Genomic DNA, 20,112 nt, shown 5'->3' with positions numbered 1-20,112 from the left:
CAAGTGGTCTCAGGAAGGCATCCGCGAACTTGGAAAGTGGTTCAAGCACAGATGAAATGCCAGACACGATGGGGCGGCCAGGAGGATTCTCTAGGTTCTTGTGAACCTTAGGTATCGTGTAGAAGTAGGGTTTTCGCGGTTTTTTTTGTGTCAGGAACTGGGCCTCCTTCTTTGAAAGCCAATCATGGGCAAGAGCTTCTTCAGTCATTGCTCCTATTTGGATGCGTATGGACTCTGTGGGGTCCTCATCCAGAATCTGATAGTTCCTCCTATCTGAGAGGAGTCTTCTGCATTCTCGGTCGTATGCCGTGGTTGTCTGAATAACCACTGCCCCGCCCTTATCTGCAGGTTTTATGACGATCTGCTTGTTTTGAGACAGTTCCCTTATCGCTTCGCTTTCTTGTCTACTCATATTTTGGAAAACTTTAGGGTCGACATCCATTTTGCCTAATTCCAACATGACCGCTTTTTCGAAAGCTAGAACTTCAACTGGAAGTTGATTATCCTGTGGTGTAAAGGACGACTTAGGTTTTAAGCCTGTGTCCGATGTCTCAACTCTAGGTTCTTGGTTGTGAAAGAAAGCCTTCAGCTTGATGGTTCTAACAAAGTCCTGAACCTCTTTGTGTAGGAGGAATATATCTGGTTTATTCGTAGGGACATATCCCAGGCCTTTATTGAGTACTTGTTTTTGCATGTTAGTTAGTGGCCAGGGTGATATATTTATGACTAGGTCCCTCTCTTGCTGGTTGACGCTCGACCCGCTGTCATACTCCTGGTGTGTACCCTGGGGTCTGTCTCGGTCACCGGCTGCCAGGTGACATTGTTCCCTCCCTTGTTCCTGCCTCTGTTGGATCCTGGGCCCCATGATAAAAAAGGCTGTTGATTTTGCTGTGGTGCAGTGGTCAGGTCTTCTCCCCACTGTGGGTGCAATGGTCCCATTTGTGGTGGGCCATATTGGTATTGGGGGAACTGATATTGGCCCTGAAAAGGGTTGAAAGGAGGTGGTCCTTGGAAACCTCGCCACCCTCTTTGGCGTGGAAACTGGGTTCTCTGTTGGCGGTAACCACCCCTCTGTTGTCTTTTGTTCCTGAATCCCCCTGAGTTAGTACTAGAGGAGCTTCCATCTGAGTTGACGCTGTCGGCATCACTCACGTTGCCACTGGCCACATAATCTTCCTTTTGTTTATGAATATTACCAGGGGAGACAGAATCCACTTCTCCCTCTCCCTCTCCCCCTTGTTTACTACTATGGATTGGGCACTTGCCTGATCTCTAAAATCATGGTGTCTTATAGCACCCTCACTTCCACTATCCATGTGAATGGGCACTCCTCGCAACTGATCCATCTGACAAGGGGCACTAGACAGGCCTGCCAGCCATCGCCCTTACTCTTCACCCTGGCGGTTGAACCCCTTGCGATGTATAGTAACCAGGTGAGGGACATCGCGGGCATGAACAAAAAGTGGCCCTAATCATGAATGATCTCTTGCTAGCCCTCACTTGGCCCAAGTCTTTACTCCCCGCTCTAGTTACAGTGCTAACTGCCTTTGAGAATGTCTCTGGTTTCAAAATAAATATGGTTAAATCACAAGCCCTTAACCTGACAATCCCCAAAACTGACATCCCTGACTTACTAGCCCTCACTCCTTTCCAATGGGCTCCAAAATCTATAAAGTATTTGGGACTAAAACTCACCCTGACCTAGCAACTTGGATGTGCGGCAACTGGCTAGAATATTGGAGCTCTGTCCTAGAATACCTTTGCCAATGGAAACCGCTACAGGTCTCCTGGCTGGGACGACTCAACTCAGTCAAAATGTCAATTTTTGCCAAATCATTTATCTGTTTCAGGCCTTCCCGCCCATATCCCAAAGGATGTGATCCTTAATCTTCAACAGGATATCCATAATTGTGCCTGGGCAGGGAAACTCTCAAGACTCTCTAACTCCATACTAATGCTCCCCAGGAACCGGGGGGGTTTCGTTTCCCAATCTTCTAGAATAATATTGGGTGACCCACCTGCACTATGTATCAGAGTGGGTAGTTTGAGAGAGCGCGAAGCACTGTTTTCATATGGATTGTGCGATTGCCTAGAGACCACTCTGGGACTTGGCATGGCTCCCTAAACACAATTGCCTGGAGAGCCTACATAGCCGCCCACACCAAAACGGTCCTTGAAATTTAGGACAGAACTGCTATCAAGAGAAACCTTACCACCTTCCCCTCTCCAAACACCCGAGTAGCTCACAGCCCAGAGTTTACCCCAGCACTACAGACCCACTGCTTCACAGATAGGAAGGAGGGGGACTGTTGCACCCAGTGGGACTTATTTGAAGGTGACCAGATTAAAGCCTTCGAGCAATGTAAGCACGACTTCAGAGTCCTGGAGTCAGCAAGACTACAATGCTACCAATTGAGACATAAGGGGCTTATCCCCTCCATAGCTCAGGGGGCCACACATTCACTCACACACTTTCAGTCTTTAGTCCGGTCTTTCTGCAGGACAAGGGGCTTGATCTCCTGCACCTACAAAGTACTCTGACACTCACCCCGTCCAAGATTCACCCCTACCAAACTCAATGGCACGCTGATACTACTGAGGGATTCTCACAGAAGCAGTGGGACCAGCTCTGGCAAGATATCCCCAAACTGTATAGGAGCATTTCCCAACGCGAGACCACATATAAATTGATGATGCAACGGTATTATACACAGGCCCACTTGTGCGCAATCTACCCAACCGCATCTCTGCTGTGCTGGAGATGCAATTCGGCATGGGGTGATTTCCTTCACATCTGGTGATCCCGCCCCCTCATTAAAACACTTGAGATGATGTATGTTTTTTCTAATGCCCTGCTGATATCTTTACTTATGCATAATCTTGACACATTGCAATTGACCGGATGCATACAACTGTGAAGGCTCATGTCTTCATGTTTTCAAAATGTAAATAAATTAATTTCAAACAAAGAAAAATAAAAAATAATCAACAATAAGGACCAACTTAAGCCAATAGCATAGTTTATACTCAATTTACGCGGGTGATTCACAAAAATGCAGTAAAACTAAATTCCGATTTTTAAATCTATGGCATTGTATAGCTTTACTAGTTTTGAAATTCCTGAATTTAAAGTGCAATCTGCAGGCAAAGCTGGCCTTGGCAGATCCCTAGCAGATTCCTGGGGAAAGCCTAGGATTTCCAAGTTTAAAATCCATTCCATCTGTACGGAGTTCTCCATCGGGAGAACATGACACAGTGGAAAAGTTTACCCCTGGGTCAGTGCACATACCTTACTTTTTTTCTCCAGCGTAAAAATAATATTTTCACATGAATAACACCTCCCTCCCCATGCTTCAATTCAGGTTATTCCATTGCTCCACTCTGGTGGTGATCCATTCTCCTTCCTATCCTGGAAAAGGATTTATCCCTGCACTTGGCTGAAGTAAAAACATGCAAGCTGGAAATGGGAATGATAGGAGATTGTGAATACACTCAAACATACACAGATATAAACAAATCTGCACTTGTGGCAGGGATATGATATCAGCATCCATAAAAAGGGCTTACACCTCTTTGGCATCCCTCTAAAATTCCTGATTGTCCAAATTGAGGAAAACTTTTAAAAAAATGTAAATCTCCTTTTTCCTCTCTCTGTGATTTATGAAAACATTTCTCATGAGGTAGACAGTGGGGGAATCATTAAATCACCAGTTAGAGGTGCAACACATCAGTTTTCATGTAAGATAAATAGAAAGTATAAATGCTGTGCAGCATACCGTGCCAGCACCCTAATTAAAATAAAGGTATCCTCAAAATAAACATGGTTCTGTGTTGCCTAGTTATATTAATAATGCATATAGTAGAGAAATTTAGCTGCCAATTATTGTCAAGTCATGAAGATTAAGGTCATGGGAAATCACTACCTGGCAAGATTCAGGGTTATAGGTAATTTGATGTCACTTGTCATGATTTTATTGAGGTCAATTGTGGGTAATATCAGTTCAGCGACCCATGGCATTTCGGTAAATCGATGTCCATGCTAAACAGACAAATTAATTTGAATAAATTGCTGTTAGAAATGAGGGTCTCTAGATGGCAGTGGCTTGTACCCTGTACACTAGTGACCCTTATTCTAATCAGGGTAAGTGGATTACACAGCTAAGATAACCCCTGCTCACCCTCTTGGTAGCTTGGTACAAACAGTCAGGCTAATCTCAGAGGCAAGGAGTAAAGCATTTATACATAAACACACAGTAACACAATGAACAATACCCTATCTTTATCTGAAAAAATAATACTAAAACAACAAAAATCCAACATACACCAGCAAAGAACTCACTTTTGAAAGATTTAAAACAGTTCAGGCCATAGGAAACTATGAATATTCATTTATATTTATCCAGAGTTTTATATAGCGCAAACGTGACCTGAATCGGGTATCAGGGCGCTTTACATAGCACCAGTTGCATTACATGAGGACACATTCATTTTTTTTATAGTTAGGCACGGGGAGATTAAGTGATTTGCCCAGAATCACAGGATGTTCAGCGTCATTGCCGAGACGCAAACCCAGTTCCCCAGATTCGAGGTCGACCCCCTAACTGTTAGGCCAACTCCTCTCCCCTTAATGCATCACTCTTATGACAAAGTTCCTGGGATGTGTCAAAATCATGAACAAAAACAGGCGCTGGGGAGATGAAGCGCCAGAAAACAAAATGATGCGTTAATTCCTTAATCTCAGGGAAGGTGATGCGTTGATTCCTTCTTGACAGGGGAGGTGATGTATCAATTCTGCAAGGGGAGGTGATTATTTGGCCGCACCACGTGGATGCGCTGATTTGTCAACTGCATGGCAAGACTGCAGTGGGAAGAACAGGCGATGAAGGTTGATGCATGGATTTGCAGGCTTCTTTGCAGCAAATCTACCTCCAAGGGCCCAGAACTGGAATTGACACCACTTGGCAGGTCAGAACTCCCAGCAGAGGAGTTCAGAGGCTGCACGTGAAGTCTTCTATGGCCCTGAGACTTCTTAACAGTAGGCAAGCACATACAGGCCCTTTGAGACCCTTGGCAAGTATGATACAGAAAGCAAAGTCCAGTCATTTCACTGTACAAGACAGAAACAGCAAGCAGCAGGGCATCCCTACACAGCAACATGCAGAGTTACAGTACCTCTCCTACAGCTTCTCCAGCTATTCTTCTTGGAAGAATCCCCTCTCATTTCAGAAGTGTTCCAAAGTTATAATGTCACAGCTCCAGTACTTATACCGGTCTCTGCCTTTGAAGTAGGCATACTTCAAAGGAAAGTCTTTTCTTTATAGTGCACAAGACCCTGCTTTTCCCTGGCCTGCCTCCAAACACACTGCAGGCGGTGTAGACAGCTTTGTGTGAGGACAGGCAAAGCCCTTTTCAGGTTTTAGTGACAACTCCTTCCACCACTCTAGCTCAGGAAGACCCATCCACTTGGTGATGTATTGTATTGTATTGTTACTTGTATAGCGCATGGCTAGCCGGAGGTATCCCAGCACTGCATGGATCTGAGGAGAGGGAAGAGGAGGGCTCTATATGAACAGCCAGGTCTTCAGCAGTTTACAGAATTTCAGATGGTTAGGTTCAGTCCATAGATGCAGTGGGAGGGCATTCCATAGTTTGGAGGCGTTGAGCGAGAAGAGCCTACCACCACTTCTGGCCTTCTTTGTCCTGGGAATCGTCGCAAGATGGAGTTCATTTGAACGCAATGCCCTGTTTGTTCTGTACGGACGAATCATGGCCCTGTTGACTAGTGGCCCGTGATCGTTAAGGGACTTGTGTGCTATGCAAAGGGCCTTGAAGTTTATTCTCTGCTGTACTGGGAGCCAGTGAAGAGAGTGGAGGGCTGGTCTTGCTGAGCAATGATTGGGGGTATCAGTGAGCAGCCTTGCTGCACAATTCTGTATGACGTCAAGCTTTGAAATTACCTCTTTAGGGGCACCTAGGTAAAGGGCATTGCCATGGTCCAGTCTGGACAGGCTGAGGGCCTGGGTCACTAATTTGTTTGCAAGTGGGGGTAGGAGAGGGAGGATTTGGGCAATCAGGATATGCAGGACACACCTCAGCTTCCTTTGTTTGACTGTGTAGAGTGAATGCGAAAACAGTCCAACTGTCAGTCCAAACTTGAAGTGGATTCACAGGCAGGCAAAGGCACCAGATGGTAAAGCAAGGAAAAGTGAAAAATTCAAACATGTAAGTAAAAACCCAACATCATTAAAAAATATGTAATTTTAAATTGTTGAGTTCAAGGATCCCAAACTCAAAATCTCTATCTCTTTCCATTGGAGGTTACACTTGCAAGAGGTTACAAGGCAGCTCCAATGATCACCTATGGGAGAGATAGTCCTTGCAATCAGGGCCGGCTTTACCGCTGGTGGTGCCCTGTGCGACAATGTCTGTTGGCACCCTCCCAATGACCACCTCTGCCATGGATTCCCTAACCACTGCCCTTTAGCAGTCCCCCTCAAGTCTCCAGAACCACTGTCTCTCGGATTCATTTAGATTCATATCACCACTCATACCAGTGTAAGGTATCAGAACACTTTACATCACAAACCCATTGCACGGAGACAATCATAGGTGTGTAAATCAGAGTATAGGAAATGTTGCATCAGACAGGACTATAAGGTGTAGTGTAGGACCAACATGTCATCGATACTGGTAGGCAATATAGTTTTAGAGCCCTTAATCTGGAAAATGACAAATTTAGAATTTAAAATATAACACCATTGTTAGGGGTTCTCTTTAGTAACAAGAATTGTTTCCCACCCAAATGAACCCTTTTGGCAAGATTAGGATAATGAAAGACTGGGCAAAAAAACATATAACTCTAACATATACCCTGCAGTTTACACACAGCTGTTTGATGACAGTTAATAGCTCAATGTCCTAAATAACGATTTTAACCTACCAAACGACAAGTAACAAAAGGAGCTCCCTTACAGAAGCAGTAACTCACTGACCTATTTACATTACATGTACTTTATTATCTGCATGGTACACGTACTTAGCAGCACACATTTTAACCCTCTGCGCTACCTTTGGATGAGTCAAAACGTCCACTAGACAAACCTTTGGTCTCTTTCCAGGAACACAATAAATCACCTGAGTTATTTTGACGTTTTAATTGATGCCTACAAAAATTGCTGGAGGACAGGAACGGGCCAGCAGGTTGGTGTTTTTAAAATGATAATACTACTTGTAAAAATGACGCCCCCACCCCAAGTCAGTGCCCGGTGCGGTGGCACCGATTGCACCGCCTTAGAGCCGGCCCTGCTTGCAATTGTGAAAAACGAAATTGGCAGTATTTCACTATCACAACATGTAAAACACACCAGTACATGTCCTACCTTTCACATACACTGCACCCTGCCCATGGGGCTACCTTGGGCATACCTTAGGAATCCCTCACATGTAGTAAAAGGGAATGTTTGGGCCTGGCAAGTGGTTGTATTTACTAGACACAAACTAGGGGGGACTAGAGAGTGATCCTTCAATTGCTCTACAAACCAGACTATGGAAATCACGAGACGATAAGGACAAAAAGTGGGTAAAAGCTCTGGTTACCCCAGTAGGGAACTAGGAATGTAGGGAATGGAAACTGTGAATGGAGAAAGAACCTACTGGAAAACACATAGGGTTATTAAAATTGCCCTTACCCACTAAATGGTGGCAGGCTTCATCATAGGGCTGCTGACATATCCTGGCGCAGACTAACACTCAGGGTGGAGCACATATTTTTTTTATATATAGAAATAATTTTTCATGAGAAAGATCCAAATGCAGAGAGAAAAAAATAGTTATTTAAAACTGTCTAAGTGGGTGCCCCTGTTCTTATTTAGTCTAGGCCACCATTGACTGGGTTAAAAATGTGTGAAGCGGGTATATCACATACGCTATATCTCCATTACCCTATCTGCTGGCATCAACCTATTTGAGCCTATTCCAAATGCCCTAATGGGTCACTGGCCTTCTTCAGAATACAGATCCCTAATTGAAGTCTTGATATCTCCTAGTGAACTGGACTCAATGGTTTACCGACCCCATCAGGAACTGCCATTTTATAGAAAACATTACAAATCAGCTACGTTTGCCCAGAGATTTCAGCTCCTGAAAGCAATCAAAATCTCCTGGAGCATTTGATGGGGCAATAAGAAATTACCAGGAAAATTGGGCTGGAATTACTGATTTCCCTGGCAATAATTTCCATGGAGATTCCTGATTCAGCTCATAAACCCCATTATTTACACACCCTAGTGTTACAAGGACCCCTGGTGTTGTTAACTCTGGAGTTTCAGAATAAATAACGCCAGCACCTGAGATGTACAGATGCCCAAAATGAACCAGATGCTTCACTGCACCCTTTAGGTGTTCACTTGTTCATTAGCTTTCCTTGAGTAGACATCCAGAGGCCTGAACTGTGTTAATTGCTAAATCAAAGCACATAATGGATGAATAAATATACCTTAATATCCAGTCAAAGAAATTCCAGCGAGAACCATACCATAAAAAATTGAATATCCTGCAAATGTATTTGCATTTCAAGTGTAGCACACGATCTACTTATCTTGACTATTTCAAGCAAATATTTGCAATTTAATATCACGTCGAGACCCGCTGCTGCAGTATGAAAGGCAGTTTCATTAGAGCTGTCCAGTTTGTCTCCTGTGTAGAAACAGATCTCGCACATTTACTTCAGTGATAAGGATTTAATTTAAAATGTGTAGTTCTTGTAAGAGAGAATGATGCTCAATAAAGCACCGAAGTCTAATTAAATAATCTAAGTTCCTGTGTGTAGTGCCCTTATCGGCTCGCAGAAACCATTATTTTCTTTGTTTCGACGAATGAAGACCCGTGGCCATGGAACTCATTAGAAGCTGCCTAAAACAAAGAGTCTCCCCTGAAAAGAGCTTTCTGCAACGCTTTCAGTGAAAGAAAGAATGGAATGTGCTTCTCGGTATAATAATACAATGCAAACAGAGGTAAGGGAACGAGTCATCTGGAGCACATACATTATATGGACTTCTAAGAGTTTCAAGTCGTGAGTGTGCGTCACAGCTCCTTCCTGTTTCTCGTGACAGATTTTCTTTAAAGAGGCAATTCTATCAACTGTAATCCTTCGTAAACTGATCAAAGCAGAGCTTCTGCAGAAGGACACTGGTTTCAAACTCTGGATCAAGCCTAAAATGGCCGCGGGAACCCATGTCCTTATGGGCAGGCACCGGGAACATCACTTACAACGCAACTTTTACCACGCAATGCTTTTACATCGCAACTTTTACAACGCAAACCATTACAACGCATTGCGCTGGGGGGGGCGCTCTAGGATAGGGAATATATTTAATTTACTATCCAACACCTTCCCTACTATCCACGGGGACTGGAGTTGGAAAGTAAATTAAATAATTCACTATCCAGCGCCCCAAAGCACTATGCGTTGTAATGGCATGCGTTGTAAAACTGGCGATGTAAAAGCATGCGTGGTAAAAGCATGCGTTGTAATGTCGTACATCCGCAGGCACCATGTTCAGTCCTGGGCCCTTAACTTTAAATCGTTCTCGTCAAACATGGTCTTCTAATAAGTACAATAGAAGCAAGAGCACCAAGGCCCCAGAATACATTATGGTTGTTACATGAACACTCAATGGACTGCACAGTGTCCAGGGTGACAAGGTGTGAGGTAGGCACTCTATGCCTCTCCAAATTGAGTGGTTTCTGCATTGATTCCCAGCGCAGGAGTAAATCAGTCTTAAAATAATAGTAATGAGCATGGCAATTAGTCATAAACGACGACTGCACATTTAACAACGGATGAGACAGCCCACTGCTTCCTGAACAACCACACTGAGGGGCAGATTTACAATTACTGGCACATCCCTGCAAATTAGCAAGCGCAAGACATCTCCAGCAATGCTCTGGGGTGGCCCTATCTCCCCAACGCTGTGTCAAGCCTTACGCCTGCTTCAAGAAGGCTCAGGGTTTTGACCCAGCATTGGCCTAAAAGTGACTGAGTGAAATCTTGTAGATTTCACTCAGCCACTTTTATAAGGCGTTCCTGCGCAGGAACGCCCTCCACTGCGCCGGAACGCCTCATGATGGCGCAGGACTTTACAACGTGACGCATCTCTCAGATGCATCACATTATTAATACCCCGCACCATGGCGCATCTTTTACGCTGCCGCTGCGTCACAAAAGTGACGCAACGGCTGCGCAAAAGAGGCGCAAGGGGCTTGTAAATCTGCCCCAAAGTATCTAACATCAAGGTAGCCACATATGAATCCCTTGCTGAGAAGATGTCGGGCTGTACGGTGTTCCAAAGGGCAGCGCAGGGGATACTTCGCTGCCCTGCAGAGATCTCTATCCACCATGAAAGCTCCTCTGAAGGCACTGAAGTTTGCAGTATGGGTGTCATGTTCAGTGCACCAACACAACTTTTTTTTGTTTTTCAAAGACAAACTCCCAAAGAACGAATTATTTTCTGAAAAAACAAACAAAATAAATGTTCCTGACACTTGAGTTTGCTTCCAACACTTGGGTGTCATTTACATGTTTTTCCATTTTTAAGAGGCCAGGATTTCCTGGAAACCAAAAACATGGCAGTTAACATGAGTCTATTCAGAGTGGAGGAACAGGCAGGGTAGATCGACATGGATGTCATTTTGGGGTCACCCGCGGTGGCAAATGCGACCCCTTGCTTGCCCCTTCGTGACCCCTGAAGCAAGAGGTGGTAAAGCCAGTGACAATAAAAAAAGTTAAACTAAAACTTCAGGACAGGGTTTACTTTCTACAGTTTTACCAAGACGGTTACTCTTTAAGTTCTATAAAAAAAATGAAGTTAACAGTCAATGTGCACTTTTCTGACTACATTTAAAAAAGATATAAAAACACATTTTAAATACGTTGCTTCTCAATGAGGTGTACTCTAGGGGAATCATGATTTGGTGACAGTGTGTGGCATGAATTATTATGAAATACCAGTGCTGTTCTGTCTGGTGGTCCTATATTTTCTTCTTCAAACAAACACATCATGTTTCATGTACTACACAGAGAAATGAGTGATGTTTTCCTGGCACATAATGTTAGCCCAATTAAAACATAGGTGGCATCTAAATTAGACATCTATCTGTATTCTGTTGGAGTCTTCTATTTAGACAAACGTCATGCAACCTCCATATAGAACAAAGCATTTGCAATGCAATAGGCCTCGCATTTGCGAGAGTTTAAGCTATTGACATTGTAAAGGACAATACCTTTTATTTATATGTTTTGATAATTAACACATACATAAAAAGCATTGTCATTTACAATGCCAATAGGTCAAACTCTTGTAAATGCAAGACCTATTTCATTTCAAAGAAGCAGCTTCCATTGTTCTGAGCTGCTTGGAAAGTGAAAACGGGCATGGTGCGCGGAAAGCATGTCGTGCCTGCAGTAGGAGACACACGTTAAAGAAAATAGTGCTTACAGACTAAATAAGACATACCGTGTAACAGCAGAAGTAAAAAGGCCAGATTGATGAAAAAGGGTTCAGGCAGATCAGGTCGTTTACCCCTTTTTCTAGTTTTGCCCGGCGTTAGCCGCTTCTCACCCAACTCACGATTACCCAAATAAAGAGGCAGGCGCTGGAGACTGGAAGGCAGGAAACAGGAGTTTATTTCCGACGGAACAGAACACGTCAAATCAGACAACAGGGTATCTTCTCGAGGTGCTCTCTTTAGTTTCTCTACGGCTCCGTCTTTTATACACAGGTTTATGATGTACAAACATTCCTGATTGCAATGAAGACACTTTGAAGTACAAAAGAGCATGTTTGGGACCCCAGCTCCAGGCCCATTCCCATACCGACCGCTCTGATGTTGTTTTCCCCTCCCAAATGTAACATGTGATTGTAATCTGCAGCCGGACATTCCAACAGGACACGAGGGCAGGAGGGGGTGGTCAGATCTAAGGTTAAACCCAAAGAAAGGAACCAATTTCAGTTCCGTCAGGCTGCACAGCCAATTCGAATCCAATGAATCAAATTTATTTATTCACAACTATTTTCTTCTTAATTTCACCATATTTGTCATCCATTTTTATCTCTTATGTTCAATCCATTTTATCCAAATCGCGCTTGCCATCTGATTCCACAAAAACCACAGGAGTGTAAGTTGGGTTTCGCATGCCATGAATTTAATTCGGTCACCCAATGCATTTCGGGAAGTATATTTCCCTTCGTCAGGGGCATCTACAAATAAAAGTACATGTTTTATAATTTGACTTGCTTCATTTGTCTGATAAACATTTATATTAATCAGAAACCAAACTCAACATGTTTAAACTGCGATCTTCTTTGCTTAAACATATTTTTTACGCTCATTTACCCCGTGTCAAGAACCACTACCAAATGTCTTCCTAACTAACTCCTGCAAATGTATACCAACACATGTTCCCCCAGTTATTTGAAGCAGATTATTGTGCTCGAAAACGGTAAAACTGTAATTAAGTGCAACTTTCACTAGTGTTCACTCACCATGGCCTGCTCTTTAATTTTACAAAGTTCAATTCATCCTCTCAGTCCCGGCGTACAGAGACGCTCGAACCTCCTTCATGTGCGAGTAAAACATTACTGCTGAAAGCTTGCTCTTAGCCCTCCCCGTCTTTATCTGCAATCACCCATTTAATTAGTAACACATGTGAACGCCTGAAGCTCTAAACCAGTCCTCTTACTGGGTCTACTGAGTTTCACCATTTATCCGAACCCGATCTTCACTATATTTCCCAGAATGCCATATAATCACACTTCCCTTCATCCACTGGTATTCCGTTGATTATACTTTCTTTCAAAAACATGAGTTCCTTTGCAATCCTTTCATTCGGTAATTCGTTCTTGTAGAAAAAGTGATGACTCATTGTGAAATACTTTCCTCTTCGTCGTAGTTATTTCACTGAAAGAAACCCTGCTCCTGTGCATTTTCACCATCTGATGTGCTGATTTAATCACAGTTTTCCTGTTGGTAACTACCAATATTCTCGTGGGTGCAATCTCAGTTGAGACGAAAATATTCATACACTGAAAAATATATAGCATGAGATGCACACCTATTGTAATCCTGAGTTTTGACATCTTTTAAACATTTGTTTTTTTGCCAGCGTGCAACACCTGCTTCGCGCTTCGTCTCATTGCGCTGTAACGTGACTAAACCCAAAGAAAGGAACCAATTTCAGTTCCGTCAGGCTGCACAGCCAATTCGAATCCAATGAATCAAATTTATTTATTCACAACTATTTTCTTCTTAATTTCACCATATTTGTCATCCATTTTTATCTCTTATGTTCAATCCATTTTATGCAAATCGCGCTTGCCATCTGATTCCACAAAAACCACAGGAGTGTAAGTTGGGTTTCGCATGCCATGAATTTAATTCGGTCACCCAATGCATTTCGGGAAGTATATTTCCCTTCGTCAGGGGCATCTACAAATAAAAGTACATGTTTTATAATTTGACTTGCTTCATTTGTCTGATAAACATTTATATTAATCAGAAACCAAACTCAACATGTTTAAACTGCGATCTTCTTTGCTTAAACATATTTTTTACGCTCATTTACCCCGTGTCAAGAACCACTACCAAATGTCTTCCTAACTAACTCCTGCAAATGTATACCAACACATGTTCCCCCAGTTATTTGAAGCAGATTATTGTGCTCGAAAACGGTAAAACTGTAATTAAGTGCAACTTTCACTAGTGTTCACTCACCATGGCCTGCTCTTTAATTTTACAAAGTTCAATTCATCCTCTCAGTCCCGGCGTACAGAGACGCTCGAACCTCCTTCATGTGCGAGTAAAACATTACTGCTGAAAGCTTGCTCTTAGCCCTCCCCGTCTTTATCGGCAATCACCCATTTAATTAGTAACACATGTGAACGCCTGAAGCTCTAAACCAGTCCTCTTACTGGGTCTACTGAGTTTCACCATTTATCCAAACCCGATCTTCACTATATTTCCCAGAATGCCACGCTGGCAAAAAAACAAATGTTTAAAAGATGTCAAAACTCAGGATTACAATAGGTGTGCATCTCATGCTATATATTTTTCAGTGTATGAATATTTTCGTCTCAACTGAGATTGCACCCACGAGAATATTGGTAGTTACCAACAGGAAAACTGTGATTAAATCAGCACATCAGATGGTGAAAATGCACAGGAGCAGGGTTTCTTTCAGTGAAATAACTACGACGAAGAGGAAAGTATTTCACAATGAGTCATCACTTTTTCTACAAGAACGAATTACCGAATGAAAGGATTGCAAAGGAACTCATGTTTTTGAAAGAAAGTATAATCAACGGAATACCAGTGGATGAAGGGAAGTGTGATTATATGGCATTCTGGGAAATATAGTGAAGATCGGGTTCGGATAAATGGTGAAACTCAGTAGACCCAGTAAGAGGACTGGTTTAGAGCTTCAGGCGTTCACATGTGTTACTAATTAAATGGGTGATTGCAGATAAAGACGGGGAGGGCTAAGAGCAAGCTTTCAGCAGTAATGTTTTACTCGCACATGAAGGAGGTTCGAGCGTCTCTGTACGCCGGGACTGAGAGGATGAATTGAACTTTGTAAAATTAAAGAGCAGGCCATGGTGAGTGAACACTAGTGAAAGTTGCACTTAATTACAGTTTTACCGTTTTCGAGCACAATAATCTGCTTCAAATAATTGGGGGAACATGTGTTGGTATACATTTGCAGGAGTTAGTTAGGAAGACATTTGGTAGTGGTTCTTGACACGGGGTAAATGAGCGTAAAAAATATGTTTAAGCAAAGAAGATCGCAGTTTAAACATGTTGAGTTTGGTTTCTGATTAATATAAATGTTTATCAGACAAATGAAGCAAGTCAAATTATAAAACATGTACTTTTATTTGTAGATGCCCCTGACGAAGGGAAATATACTTCCCGAAATGCATAGGGTGACCGAATTAAATTCATGGCATGCGAAACCCAACTTACACTCCTGTGGTTTTTGTGGAATCAGATGGCAAGCGCGATTTGGATAAAATGGATTGAACATAAGAGATAAAAATGGATGACAAATATGGTGAAATTAAGAAGAAAATAGTTGTGAATAAATAAATTTGATTCATTGGATTCGAATTGGCTGTGCAGCCTGACGGAACTGAAATTGGTTCCTTTCTTTGGGTTTAGTCACGTTACAGCGCAATGAGACGAAGCGCGAAGCAGGTGTTGCACGCTGGCAAAAAAACAAATGTTTAAAAGATGTCAAAACTCAGGATTACAATAGGTGTGCATCTCATGCTATATATTTTTCAGATCTAAGGTTAGGCAGGCGATAAGATCATGTTTCGCTATGCGGGGCCGGAGGGTAAATCCACGAGACCTAGTTTTATGATATGGGGCTGGGTCGAGAGGCCAGGTGTAGCCGGGGGGGGGGGGTCATCAGAAGAGAGGAAGGGTGTTCCTGGGAGGAATGCAGGGGTGTCGGTCGGATCTAGGGGTGTGAAGGCCTTGATTAATCACCGCTCCTCTGATGTGAGGCGAGGTCCTACTGTAGGAAGCAATAAACTGCATCTGTTGGGCTAGGTGATGGCCTGGGATCAGGCCGGGCAATCGGGCAGGGAGGAAGAGGTTACCAAAAAGGGCCCGTTCTATGAGTAGGATGAAAGAGCGAGGGGGCAGGGGTTCAGCATGGAGACAAGGTCGTGTTTAGCGGTGCGTTTATGGCCCGAACAGGAGAGACCGGGGGCTGTCGGGGCGCAGGGTGCTTGCGAGGCTGGAGAGAGAGAGAGAGTGAGAGAGAGAGAGAGAGATGACAGCTATTGGCAATGGGCAGAGAGGTCATGACACAAAGATGGCTACTATCTATGTTCGTGATGGGGCCTAAAAGGGGACAAGATGGCGGGGCCACTGTTTCGTGACTTTCGCTTTACCTTCAACAGTGGCGAGGGTGAACGCAAATGAACGCCGCTTATGTACATATACATTGTCATTTTCCACAGTCGCCACTTTTTACATAAGATAGGTCATTTCCGTGTTTATCATAATTGACGGGGTGTACATATAGTCGTGTGTAGTCAATGATATAGCGTTTGTCAATACTGGTAGACTTGCATATAACCGTGTGCAGTTGATGCGACATACGAGGTGGAATACATATAAATTCACATTTGTTGTACTTAAAAAGTGACCGATGAAACATTTTACAGGCAAAAGTGGTTGAGGGAGGAATTTAGTCCAATACAAGCAATTAGTCAAGGGGTGTAGAAAGTTCCGAAAAAAGGGGGGGTCTTCGCCACAGTGTCCTTTTAGTAGCGAGTCATCACTGGTAGGCTCTGGTAGTTCGTTCTCTCCCGTTGGCGCTGTTAAGCACCGGCGGTGGAGCTATAGGTCCAGCTCGGGTCCTTCTTTACACGTCGCAGGGCGTGATCTGTCCTTTGCCGTTAGGCCACAGTCCTGTTTCCTAGCTAATCTCTCTTAAGTGTGCCTTATGCTGGGCACCTGCATTTCTTTCTCGGAGTCAGAATCCACGTGGAAAGGATAGAAGAGGGTTTTGTCGGATAATCGAGGGAGGAGAGGGCGGAGTGGGACCGGATCTTTGAGACGGACCAAGGGAGCAAAAGGGTGATGCGCAGGCAGGTCCATAAATTGGGCTCAAAGGGCGGGGACTTCTGGCACGCGTGGGTCAACAAGTAGAGGGCTTCAAGGCAGCCCTCCATTCCTTCGTTTTCGGCGTTTGGGAGTGGTGCATCGTCCCGCGTCCCGTTGCTCTGCGGCTCCATCTTAGGTCGAGGTCACACGCGCCTCACGATCTGTGGCCAGGCTGTACGTCACGTCCAGCCCCTCTCCTCTGGTGACTGTGTATCCTTGAATGGGTACAAAACAGGTTTTAGTGAACTGGCAAGAGAAAGCATTTATACATTTCAATTCCGTCCCAGATCTAGGTAGCTGGGGGTACGTTTCATCGGTCACGGTCAGGAGTTATCACTGTGGAGCATGTATACAGGCATGTCTACTGAGTTTGTACTAAGTCTATTTGGCGTTCATTCATGTCCCATGTGGCTTTCTGACCCTAGCCCTGGCAGTCTTTTATCATCATGAGAGAGGGGGTAGAGGCTAAACACTCTTTTCTCGGGGAGCAACAGTTAAGCAGGGTCATCAGTTATACCTCGAGTTTACGGAGCTGGGGTCAAGCGGGAGGAACGGGGACGTTTTGGACATCCGTACTTGGGTGCGGAGGGGTGGGGCAATCTGGGCATAGGAGATTGTGTTTCTAACGAGCTGAGAGCAGAAGGCCACTGACGTATAGTCCTCCTATAAAAAGGGCCAGATTAGGGGAACATCAGTCGTCTTACCTGTCCTTTCCTTTATAGCCCATTCGAGTTCTATCATTTTTACAGAAAGGAGAGGTAGTAACATGGCAAATTAAAATTGTTTTAGTTTCTGGCAATTTGTCGATCACCTTTGTGTTCGATAAAACCAATTAGGCTCGTGCCGGCGGGGCACAACATTACCACTCAAAGGAAGAGGGAGCAGGGGTCGTTCGCATTTTAAATGAACTATTCGGTACACGTACAACATGAAGGGAAAGGAAGAGAGAGAGAAACGTGTACAATAATAGGCCATTTTGGTGCGCACACAACACAAAACAGTAGGGGTCATATTTATATAGAAACACAGACTGAGGGACAACGTAAATCCATATACTACGTACACATGAATTCAGGCGGGGGGGGGGTTACATGTATTTACATACAGAACTCAAGACAAAACATAGAACAGTACTTGGCCAAAGATATTTCCTCCTGCATGCTGCGCTTCCTTAGTTTCCTATTTAATTCGCCTGGCTGTCTTTTGATGTTGGTCTCTGTTGCAAATACTTATACTTTCGTCAATTGTTCGGGAACTATCCTGGTCGGGCTAGCACTTACGGTGGGATCTTTGAATCGTTTTTAGCGAATGGGTATCCAGGCTGAGGCAACGGAGGGTGTTAGTTGGGGGAACAATGGGCAACTTCGAGTTTCATGGCGTAAGAATCTACTCGTAGGTGCACGTCATTCTTGGTTGCATTATTCGGGGACCGGTTGGAGTCATATTTTTGTCATACTGCAATAACCCGCCAAGTTTCTGCTTCAGACCACCCCTCCAGTCGTTGGGTTCAGAGAGAGAGAGAGAGACGGTTGTTTCTAAGTAAGGGAGTGTTATATCTATGTTTGCTCGTCGTGTATAGGCACCATGTTCATACCCCCCTTTTTCCCCATTCCATCGGTCGTTCGATCATCACTCAAGTCGTACAAAAACATCTCTCTTATCAAGCCAACGCGCGCAACGTATATCCAGTCGAGTTACACACATCCGGTCATACACGCGTGCATTCATATCACCCAAAATCGTCATGTCCTCAGGGGCAGTCCCCATGGATAATGTATCATTTGTCCCCGCGGAACCATGGCGCGTTGCTTAGGTCTTTTCCATACTTTAGTCGATGTTCCGATGTGACCTGCAGAAAGAAGGGGAAAAAGAAGGGGTGGGGGCAGCGTTTTAAGACACATTCGCGCGCATAAACCCAAAAGGCTTTTACTTACCACGTATTCGACCTATCTCCGCGGGGTGCAGTCCCTTCCATCTCGGTGGTTTAAGCCCAGAGGGACTGGTGGTGCGGGAGGCATAATCATTTATGGACTGCACATTGCATAGATCGCCCACGTGTGGTATTGCGGATCTTGTGTGGGGGGGTCGAAAGAAAAGGGCAATCAGGGTAAAGTGGGGGTGAACTCGTGTTCTTCTTCGAGGAGTCGGGGTGGTCTACAGTGGTAACGGGTCTGGTTTAGGGGCATCTGAAACAATTTCCCTGAGATATGTGGCATACAAAGTAAAACAGAACACCGGGACCTTTATCGATTGCCTTATGTTTGCACAAAAGTAAAAAAAAAAAAAACACACACACAACAAACTTGGATCATTCACATTTTCAATATTTCTGGGTACTTTGCTTTTTAACCTTTCAGTAATCGACTTGCTTTATTTCGCCTGTATTTTACGTAGATCGGAAACAAGGGCTATGTATTCGAACTTACCAATCCACAAGCTACGACTATATTTGTTTGTCATAAAATCTTTATTTAAAAAATGTTGACGTACAAATGCAGGCCTACAACCACGTGGGCCAGCCACGGAGCAGACTGGAACTGTACATGAGGGCATATTTATCTGCGGAAAACATAACTGAGTCGGTGGTGGTTTTATTTCATCAAGGTACGATAAGTGCAATAAAATCATATCGAAAATTCATTGTAGGTAAGTACCATCAGTGTCAAAAAGATTAGAACCTTCAATAATACTGTAATTAATGAAGCGTCAGAACTTAATATCAAATTCATTGTTCGAATTTTCAAGCAATACTCATCCCCTCCCGCCATGTGCTTCAAAACTGCATACATATCTCGTGATATCAAGTCTGAGCATCCGGAACACAACGGGGAATTACGAGTTTCGTTTGTACCTGCGCCATTTTGGGTGGGGCCAGGCGGGTCCAAGTATAGTCAAAATGTCTCCACCAACTCGTGGTCGGACCAGAACCTCTTTCGGCAGTCCAGAAGTTTCATTAAGGGGCAACAGAAGGGACCGGTGACATGAACCATCAATCAAAGAAAAGGGAGGGGGCAACAATCTTTCCTACCGGGTCATACTGAGGTTCCACCGGAACTGATCAAATCGGTAGTCTGCAGTATCGTTGGTCGTTCAAAACTGAGGCTGGCGCCAGCATGAGGGCGTCAACATCTCGTGGCTACGTCTTGGTCGTTCTGTGGGCAATCATGGCAGTCGTTTCCCATCGGAGGCGGTCGGGGGCCCGCGGAGGTCGAGGGCCCTCCGCAGCTCTCGTAGAATCTTCAAAGCTGAGGAGAACGTTTCTGACTGGAGGACTCGTTTTTTCTAGCTGGCCAGCGACCAGGCCATCCTTGCACGCCAGGTTCATTCCTGCAGAGTCGACCGCCATTCTTAGGAGTTCTGCAGCTACCGACAGTCACTGGGTCAAATGGGCAGACGGACTCCAGCCTGTTGGGCGAGGCGTCGTAGCAACGCTACAGT

The 20,112-nt window shown here is 44.2% G+C and overlaps 1 protein-coding gene and 1 long non-coding RNA gene across 2 annotated transcripts in view; both read right to left on the bottom strand.

The window, feature by feature from the left end:
• Window positions 1–20,112, bottom strand: part of DRD2 (dopamine receptor D2) — a 1,149,771-nt gene that overhangs the window by 245,762 nt on the left and 883,897 nt on the right. The gene's annotated exons all lie outside the window — the stretch shown is intronic.
• Window positions 12,181–13,900, bottom strand: LOC144823658 (uncharacterized). The gene is made up of 2 exons (XR_013608825.1): window positions 12,543–13,900; window positions 12,181–12,257 (listed from the first exon to the last, which is right to left on the bottom strand). It is a non-coding gene; the product is annotated as an uncharacterized LOC144823658 (long non-coding RNA).

Source organism: Lissotriton helveticus, chromosome 3_1, assembly GCF_964261635.1.
Source record: "Lissotriton helveticus chromosome 3_1, aLisHel1.1, whole genome shotgun sequence".
NCBI classification, from domain to species: Eukaryota; Metazoa; Chordata; class Amphibia; order Caudata; family Salamandridae; genus Lissotriton; species Lissotriton helveticus.
This window is presented reverse-complemented; position numbering and strand designations above follow the sequence as displayed.